The following is a 9,487-nucleotide window of genomic DNA, read 5'->3' as shown; positions in this document are numbered from 1 at the left end:
AAGTTTGTAATTTAAAAATGATTTACAATCCTTAACCTGCTTTTTAACTTCAAACTCTTAAACATTTTAGTGCATTTCACTTTTTTTTTCCTTATCCAAGTGTTCTCTAAAGCATGTTCCTTGGAACATTTGTACTTTGCAAAAAGTTAATAGTTGCTTCAAGGAAAAAATTTCTAGCATCAATACTGAGGAAAACACAAATTATTGGAAGTACACTGATGTAGCATTCTTGCCAAAACGTTTAGCCTGAATCTGTGAGGAAACACTCAGTTGAGAATGTGATTTGTTTGGACTTTTCGATAATGTCAATATCATGAAAGACAACAAAAGACAGAAGGACTGATCTCCATTAATGGGCAACCATGATTTGGATAGGAATATGGATTTTTAAAAAGTTATATAGGACATTTTGTGGACAGTTGGGGAAATTTGAACATGGAAGCATAATAGATATGTTGTTAACTTAGATTTCTCAGGCATAATAATATTGTGATTATTAGAAAACGGCTTTTGTTCTTAGGAGATGCATGCTGAAGTATTTAGGGATGAGGTCATGATATCTGCAAACTGCTTTCACATAGTCCAGGCCAAAAAACAAAAAGTGTGTATGCAGAGAGAAAATATGGCACTATGTTAATTGTGGTTCTTACTTTCTGATTTTCTATAGGTTTGAAATTTTACAAGATTAAAAAGTTGGGAAAAATGTAGCTAGCAATTATCTTTTTAAAATGTATTGGTTATGCTTATTAATAGGAAAATGCAAAATTCATTTATATACTAGTTTTCTTATAATCTGACCTTGAGAAATGGTGTACCATGTTTAAGAACTGTAGGAAGTCATTTGAGAAATGATCTCATTCTTCAAGGCATGATATTGAATCTGTACACTGAGGTCCATTTGCCAACCAAAGTAATGTTAACATGTATCTGCCCTGCTCCATGCTGTGTATTCTGCGTTAGAATTTTAGAATAAATGAATTCTTGTAATTTGTCAATATTTTTGAAAATGTTCCTTTATTCCTACAAATATTTATTGAGTGACTACTATGTGCCAGGCACTATATTAGGTTTTGGAGATACAACTGTCGTCAATACAGCTAAAGCCCCTGGCCACATAGAGCTTACATTTAGGGAGCAAGAAAAAACCGAGTAAACAAGTAAATACATATCAAATGATTAAAAGTGCTGTTTAGAATAATAAACTAGGGTTTAGGGGTTAGGGAGTGCCAGGTAAGGATGAGCATATATTTTATAGAGGGTGGACGAAGAAGAAGGCCTCACTGAGAAGATGACGTTTGAGCAGAGACCTGAAGAAAGTGAGGAGTGAGTTGTGGATATCTAAGGAAAGCACATACTAAAAAGAGGGGATGGCTTGCTTGGCATGCTTAAAAGATAGTAAGGAGACTAGAGTGAATGGGTGATAGAAGCAAGAGGGAGAGCAATAGGAGATGAGGTCAGAGAGGTAACCAAGGCCAGATTATGTAATATGATTTCAGGGTGCTTTATCTTCCTTTCTTAAGAGAGTTATCATCTGAGATAGATGTAGTGCTAAGTGCTAGAACATAGTAACTGTTAGCTGTTATTACCAGATTCATTTTCTATTAGTGTTGTAAAAAAATTACCATAAACTTAGTGGTTTAAAAGATCACAAATAGGGCTTCCCTGGTGGCGCAGTGGTTGAGAGTCTGCCTGCCAATGCAGGGGACACAGGTTCGAGCCCTGGTCTGGGAAGATCCCACATGCCGCGGAGCAACTAGGCCCGTGAGCCACAATTACTGAGCCTGCGCGTCTGGAGCCTGTGCTCCGCAACAAGAGAGGCCACAATAATGAAAGGCCCGCACACCGCGATGAAGAGTGGCCCCCACTTGCCGCAACTAGAGAAAGCCCTCGCACAGAAACGAAGAGCCAACACAGCCATAAATAAATAAATAAATAAATAAATAAATAAATAAATAAATATTGTATAACTTAAAAAAAAAAAAAAAGATCACAAATATATTATCTTAAAGTTATGCAGGTCTGAAGTCCCACACATGTCTCACTGGGGTAAAATCAAGATGTCAGCTGACTGCTTCCTTTCCAGAGGCTCTAGGAGAGAATCTGTTGCTTTTCTTTTTCCCGATTCTAGAGGCCACTTACATTCCTTGGCTTGTGGCCCCTTTCTTCCATCTTCAAAGCCAGTAACATTGGTCAAAGAATTTTAAGGATGTGGGTGATTAAATTAGGCCCACCCAGCTCATCTCTCCATCTCAAGGTTCTTAACCTTAACCACATCTGCAAAGTCCCTTTTTCCTCATAAGGTAATTTATTCACAGATTCTGATGATTAGGGTGAGGACACCTTTGGGAGGGGCCGTTCTGCCTGCCCCAGTCTGCCCTCTGGCTCCCAAAGATTCAGGTCTGTTCACATGCAAAATCTATTCACCCCCTCTCTAAGTCCCTCAAATTTTCAACCTGTGATGGCATCGGCATCTCATCTAAATCTCAAAAGTCCCAAGTATCATGTAAGTCTAAATTAAGTATAGGTGAGTATAATCCATGCTGGGGCAGATATCCCTTTCCACTGTAGACCCGTGAGACTAGGAAACGAGTTCTCTGCTCTCAGAATACAATGGTGGAGGAGGAGACACAGGAGAGCAGTTATAACCATTCCCATTCAGAAAGGGAGAGAGTGGAAAGAAAAAAGGAGTCCCAAGCCCATACTATTTCAAATCGAATCTGACAGTCTCCATTAAGTTTCAAGGGCTAGGAATAATCCTCTGTGGCTCTTGGTTCTGGTCTCTGGGCGCAAGGCTTCATCCTCTGGGCACTGAGAATTAGGGCATGGATGTCTTTGAGGGGCTACTATTCTGCCTATGACAATGTTATAATTAGATTTAGCTTTATTTTTTTTACTAATCTTCATTTAGCAGTGATTCTTCAGATCTTAAGCTCCTCCACTAGCCCCAGTCAAGTGATGAATTACCTTTACAGAAATACACAATCAGTACCTGAGGAGCTCACCATTTTAAGGAACTTTACTGTATATCATTTCATGGTAAATGCAAATATGCCATCTGATTTCTCTTGGATGGAAAAGAATACACTCCCATTTTTATACATAGATCATATTTTTATATGCAGTTAATTTATTCTAGAATTATTGATTTCTTATAGGCCCAAAGGTACCTATATTATGTTTCATTTTATGCGATAGGCAAAGTTTTACAGCTTCTAAGGTCATCATTCTCGCCCTTTGAGGATGCTGGAAACCCGTTTCTGCCTCCCAGCAGGTGGCACCAAATCAGTACTTGATAAGGTGCTGTAAAATCACTGTAATTTTCTCATCCTGGTAAACATTCTTCGATGTTGCAGACTGGCTTTTCCTAGCTAGAGGAGCAAAAAGAATATTGCCAGATTATAAGAATCTATATCAATTTATCAACTAGTTGGGACAGTATATTTATGTGACTAAATTTTCTTAGATTGTTAATATTGTCCCTTGTCTCTCACAGAACCAAAAATCCATTTGTAAGCCATTTTGTTGGAATAATACTCAGGAATGCCCATATGTTATCTCCATAGATAAACAATACTAATTGTTTACAGCCATTAATTGGCTGATATCCATCAATACAGCATAGTATTTTAAAATTTATGGGACACAGATAAAATATTCTTAGAAGAAAAATTTATAGCATTTTCATTCCTTTATGTGAAAAGCAGAGTTAGTGATGTAAGTTGAGGTCAGCAAAATGATCCATGGGCCAAATCTGGGGCAGAGCCTGCTTTTGTACACCCTACCTCTTAACAAAATTAATCAAAAAATAAAGAGACAAATTACCAGTACATGGAATGAAAGATCACTAAAGATCCTATAGACATTAAAACTCTGATTCTCTATCAGAGCTGTTTTGTCCCCAAGGAACATTTGGCAGTGTCTAGAGACATTTTTGGTTGTCACACTATCAGCATTCAGTGGGTAGAGGCCAGGGGTGCTGCTCAACATTCTACAACGCACAGAACAGTCTCCCACAGCAATTTTCTTGCCCCAAATATCAATAGTACCGAGGCTGAAAAAGTCTAATTAAAATCATGAAAGGGGGACTTCCCTGGTGGCGCAATGGTTGAGAGTCTGCCTGCTAATGCAGAGGACACGGGTTCGGGCCCTGGTCTGGGAGGATCCCACAAGTCGCGGAGCGGCTGGGCCCGTGAGCCACAACTACTGAGCCTGTGCGTCTGGAGCCTGTGCTCCACAACAAGAGAGGCCGCGATAGTGAAGGGGCCCGCGCACCGCGATGAGGAGTGGCCCCCGCTTGCCGCAGCTGGAGGAAGCCCTCACACAGAAACAAAGACCCAACACAGCCAAAAATAAATAAATAAATAAAAGATTACTATTTAAAAAAAATTTTTTTTTTAAATTTAAAAAAAATTTTTTAAAAATCATGAAAGGGGAACATTATAAACAAATTTAGGTCAGTATAATATGATAAGTTAGAATAAATGAACAAATTCCTTGAAGAACAAAATTTACCAAAACTGGCTAAGAATAAATAGAAAAGCTGAGTAGTTGTACATTTACTACAGAATCTGAATTCATAATTAAAAACCACTTAACAAAGAAAACTCCAGGCCCAGATGACTTCACTGGTGAATTCTTTCCATGTTTAAAGAACACATAATGTCAATCTTTTATAAACTCTTTGAGAAAATAGAGGAGAGAATACTATCCAACAAATGTTATAATGACTGCATAACCCTGATAAGAAATATCTGACCAAGACATTAGAAGAAAAAAATCACAGACCACTATCACATCTATGAATATAAATGCAAAAATCCTATACAAAACACTAGTAAATTGGATGCAGCAATATAGAAAAAGGATAAAATACAATGGCTGGGTTTTTCCCAGTATGCAAGGTTTACCAAATCAAACAATGTAATTTAATGACATTAATAAAGGAGAAAAAAAATGTGATCATCTCAGTGAATTCAGGAAAAGCAATTTGACACAATTTATTTCCAGTTAATGACAGAAACAGTCATAAAATTAGAAATTAGAACTGAGTTCATATTATGAAGATATCTACAGCTACTATAAGACCAATAGCTACTATCATTCTTGGTGGTGAATTAGTCAATCCTAGGATTAGGAAGGTGAGAATGTCTGCTCTCACCACTTCTATTCGACTGTGTATCAGAGGTCCTAGATGGTACAATAGGCAAAAATTAACAAAAATAATAGAAGGTATAAAGATTAGAAAAGAGTAAAACTTTATATTTACAGTGGTCTACGTAGAAAGTCTAATTTTTAAACCATTAATTGCCTTTAGATTAATAGATTTATCTAGATTAATTGTCTTTATTGTTTAATATTATTTTTTACATTTATTTATTTTATTTTAATTTTTGGCTGCGTCGGGTCTTAGTTGCGGCACGTGGGCTTCTCTCTAGTTGCAGCGCGGGCTCCAGAGCGCGTCGGCTCTGTAGTTATGGTGAGCAGGCTTAGTTGCCCCACGGCATGTGGGATCTTAGTTCCCCCACTAGGGATCGAACCCGAGTCCCCTGCGTTGGAAGGCGGGTTCTTAACCACTGGCCTACCAGGGAAGTCCCTAATTAATTGTCTTTAGATTAATAAGTTGTCCATGTAGAAAATCTTTTAAATCTACTAGAATTAATAATTGAAATTAGTGAGCTCATAGGATAAAAGATCAGTATATGAAAATCAATATTTCTATATATTAGCAAGCAGCAATTAAAAAATGAAATTTTAAAATGTACCATTTATAATAGTATTATAAATACCTAGGAATAAATTCAGTGAAAGGTATGCAAGAGCTATGCTCTGAAACTACAAAACATTGCTGAAATGAAAGAAGATCTAAGTAAATGGGGATATATACCATATTCGTGCACACAAAACATATACCACATTCTGGGCAAAAACACGTCTCAGTTCATTCGTAAGGATTCAAGTCATGCAAAATTTGCTCTCTGTCCACAATGAAATAAAAATAGAAGTCAGTAATAGATTTCTGGAAAATACCCAAATCTCAATAATCAAAGGCATAAATTTTCGAGACTGCTTGCCTCAGAAGTTCAGGTTGACACTGAAGACTTTTCTGCTTTGCACAGCCAGCTGAATGACATAGGAGTTGATTACGAACATATTAATACCACATTCTAACCAACTGCGCTAACCTGGCACCTCCCTGAGACCGGGTATGCTGGGAGCAGCGGCAGGCGGCTGTTACACACTGGAATACTGCACTGAAACAGAGTTACAGCATATTTAAAATCCATGAAAGTGTTCCATTTCTTGTTTCCTTTCCCTCACAGTCTGAAAATGCTGATGGAAAATCTGGGAACAAGACTGTGGGTGTAGTTGACAAAACAGACAAAAAGCTATTCCTGGACAGCTTTTTTTTTTTTTTTTTAATTTTATTTATTTATTTATGGCTGTGATGGGTCTTCGTTTCTGTGCGAGTACTTTCTCTAGTTGCGGCAAGCGGGGGCCACTCACTATCGCGGCCTCTCTTGTTGCGGAGCACAGGCTCCAGACGCTCAGGCTCAGTAATTGTGGCTCACGGGCCTAGTTGCTCCGCGGCATGTGGGATCTTCCCAGACCAGGGCTCGAACCCGTGTCCCCTGCATTAGCAGGCAGATTCTCAACCACTGCGCCACCAGGGAAGCCCCCTGGACAGCTTTTGATGAATTTAATAAGTAGAAAGATAATGAACATAGACTACATTTGCATAATGGCATAACAAAAACTTATTGAATGAGGCTAACTGTCTGAGGAAACTACAGTTTGAAAACTGAATGTAAGATTATGGTTCTGAGGACTTCCTGGGGCGCAGTGGTTAAGAGTCCGCCTGCCAGTGCAGGGGACGTGGGTTCAAGCCCTGTCTGGGAATATCCCACATGCTGTGGAGCAACTAAGCCCGTGCGCCACAGCTACTGAGCCCACGTGCCACAACTACGGAGCCCATGAGCCCACAACTACTGAAGCCCGTGCGCCTAGAGGATGCTCCGCAACAAGAGAAGCCACTGCAATGAGAAGCCGGTGCTCCGCAATGAAGAGTATCCCCTGCTCGCCGCAACTAGAGAAAGCCCGTGTGAAACAGCAGCAACGAAGACCCAACGCAGCCAAAAATAAATAAATAAATAAAATTTATTTAAAAAAAAAAAAAAAGATTCTGGTTCTGGCAAGATTTCCCATTCTATTCAATCATGATGCATTGTTTTAAGGTGGGGGGCGGAATACCCCACATGCTTTATTCTCACTGGTCTTCAGTATCTTTTCATCCTCATTTTCTAATCAAATAATTAAAATTCATTTTTAATAGAAAAATGTCCAACATCCAGGTTTGTCCTAAGTGTATCTTTTCCAAGGATTTATAAAAGTAAACACTTCTCTTTAATAGAACTTTGAAAGGATTTGGGGCTATAAATCATTTTTAATATTTAAAAGTTTTTTTCCACCCTTAAAAAGGATTTTAAGTTACTCCCCCCGCCAATTGTTTATTTTGACTGTAAATTATGGTTAATTTAGACAGATAATTTTCAAATTTCACTTTGTAGGTAGAGTTTAGAAGACTTTTTTTCACAAGTTCCCTTCCTTTTTTCTATAAAAGCATTTTTATTTAAATGTTTTTTTCAACATCAACATTTTGTGGCTTTTACCTTCATGCTACTTCTGATCATTCTAAAAATAATTATGCCATTTTGGTATAACTTTCTAAAAATCTCATGGGAATTATTCTTTCCTGATACTCTTTCTATCCTGGGTTTGAATGTAAAAGGAAAACCAAATGTGATGGTTTGTTAACAGCTAATGATAGCTGATATTATTGAACTGTTTGATGGCCATTGTGCTATTATCATAATAATAACTGCTTCTCTCAACATCCCTGTGAGATAGATGCTCCTGGTATCCCCATACTCAGGAGTAAACTGAGGTTCAAGGAGATTAACCTGGCACACAAGGTCATATCATTATAAGTGGTTTGAGCCAGGGTTTGAGCTCATGTCCTTGACTCCAGTATCCGCATGCTTAATCGTTGGTGTTTATTAGCTCCCATTTTGCTGTGTATTTACTAAACTAACAGAATTATTCCAGATCCCCCAACTTATCATGACCTCTCTAATTTCAGTGTTATCTCTATGTAAGATGTGCTATGGCATCCTGTCTCACTGTATGTGGCAGATTTTCCAATGTAATACACAATTTCACCACATGATGGTGCCAATGAAGTGAGAAGCCATGTGATCCTAGTATTTGACATTAGGCTCAGACCAAAGTATAAATGTCAACAGAATGTAAAGGTGTTAAAAAAAATAAGAATTTTTTTTTAAAAAGCAGCCATAAAGAATTAGTCTAAAGTGTCTTTTTTAAAACATAAGGAATGAAAAGATCACAACTATAAAAAGGGTAGGAGTAAATGACTCATAAAAGTTAAAAATAAAAAGATAAAAGATGAGCCTTTGTATTTATAAAGAAGTATGTGGGACAGATGTCAGAGACTTCCCACAGGAAGGAAAACACCAAAGGAAATGAATTAAATGAGAGCAGGTGACTTACCAAAAAAAATAATAAAGAAAGAAAGAGACCAGCTGTATAGTGATGGAGCTCCAGGGTCAAATGGATGCCTGTTCCAGTAAGATTCCACAGTAAGTGCAAATGGGTTAGCAAAAGCCAGTGACTGAAAGATTTTAGAGAACCTTTAAATAGACATCACTACTTCCTTTTCCAACCAGGATAAGCATTACTATGTTTTCCCTGCAATATCAAAGATATAACCTACTGTGGAAGGAAGAAGCATTGCTTCTCAGAAATTTATTGAAGCAAATCCTTACACATTCTATTAATTACAGTGATTCTAGTGACTCTGAAAATGTGGTTCAGGCACCATCAGCATCACCTGTAGTTATTAGAAATGTGAATTCTTTGCCCCGCCCCAGACTTACTGAATCAGTAACTCTGGGCAAGGGGCTCTCCAGGTGCTTCTGATGCACCTGAAAGTTCAAGGTCCACTGTATTACTGGAAAAAAAGAAAAGAAATTCATCAAAGCATTATTAACAATACAAAGATATTGAAAATTATATTCTATCATTAATGGAATATTTAGTAAACAGTAGAATGTTATCAAGGTATTTAAACATGAGCTTGATGGATAGTTTTTAAGAATGGAAAATGCCTATGATATAATACTGGAAAAATCAGAATACAAAATTGATCTCAATTGTGTAAAAACAATTCTTGAAAAAAATAGAAGGAAATAGGCAAAACTACTTAATAGTGGTTGCGTTGGAGTGATGGGATTATATGTACCTTTTTTCTTTTTCCTGCTTCTTAATATTGCAGATTCTGTTTTCAAATTTTCTATGAGAAACCATTTTCTTCCTATTAAATTCCTATTTTATTCCTATATTTTATCAATATAATGATTAAGGAAGAAATAGAGAGAGGGACTTTCCAAAGTCAAAATACTAGTTAGAGATA

The sequence above is a fragment of the Balaenoptera acutorostrata genome, chromosome 5 (assembly GCF_949987535.1).
Source record: "Balaenoptera acutorostrata chromosome 5, mBalAcu1.1, whole genome shotgun sequence".
Lineage (NCBI taxonomy): Eukaryota > Metazoa > Chordata > Mammalia > Artiodactyla > Balaenopteridae > Balaenoptera > Balaenoptera acutorostrata.
The sequence above is the reverse complement of the archived record's forward strand: the minus strand, read 5'-3'. Positions refer to the sequence as shown.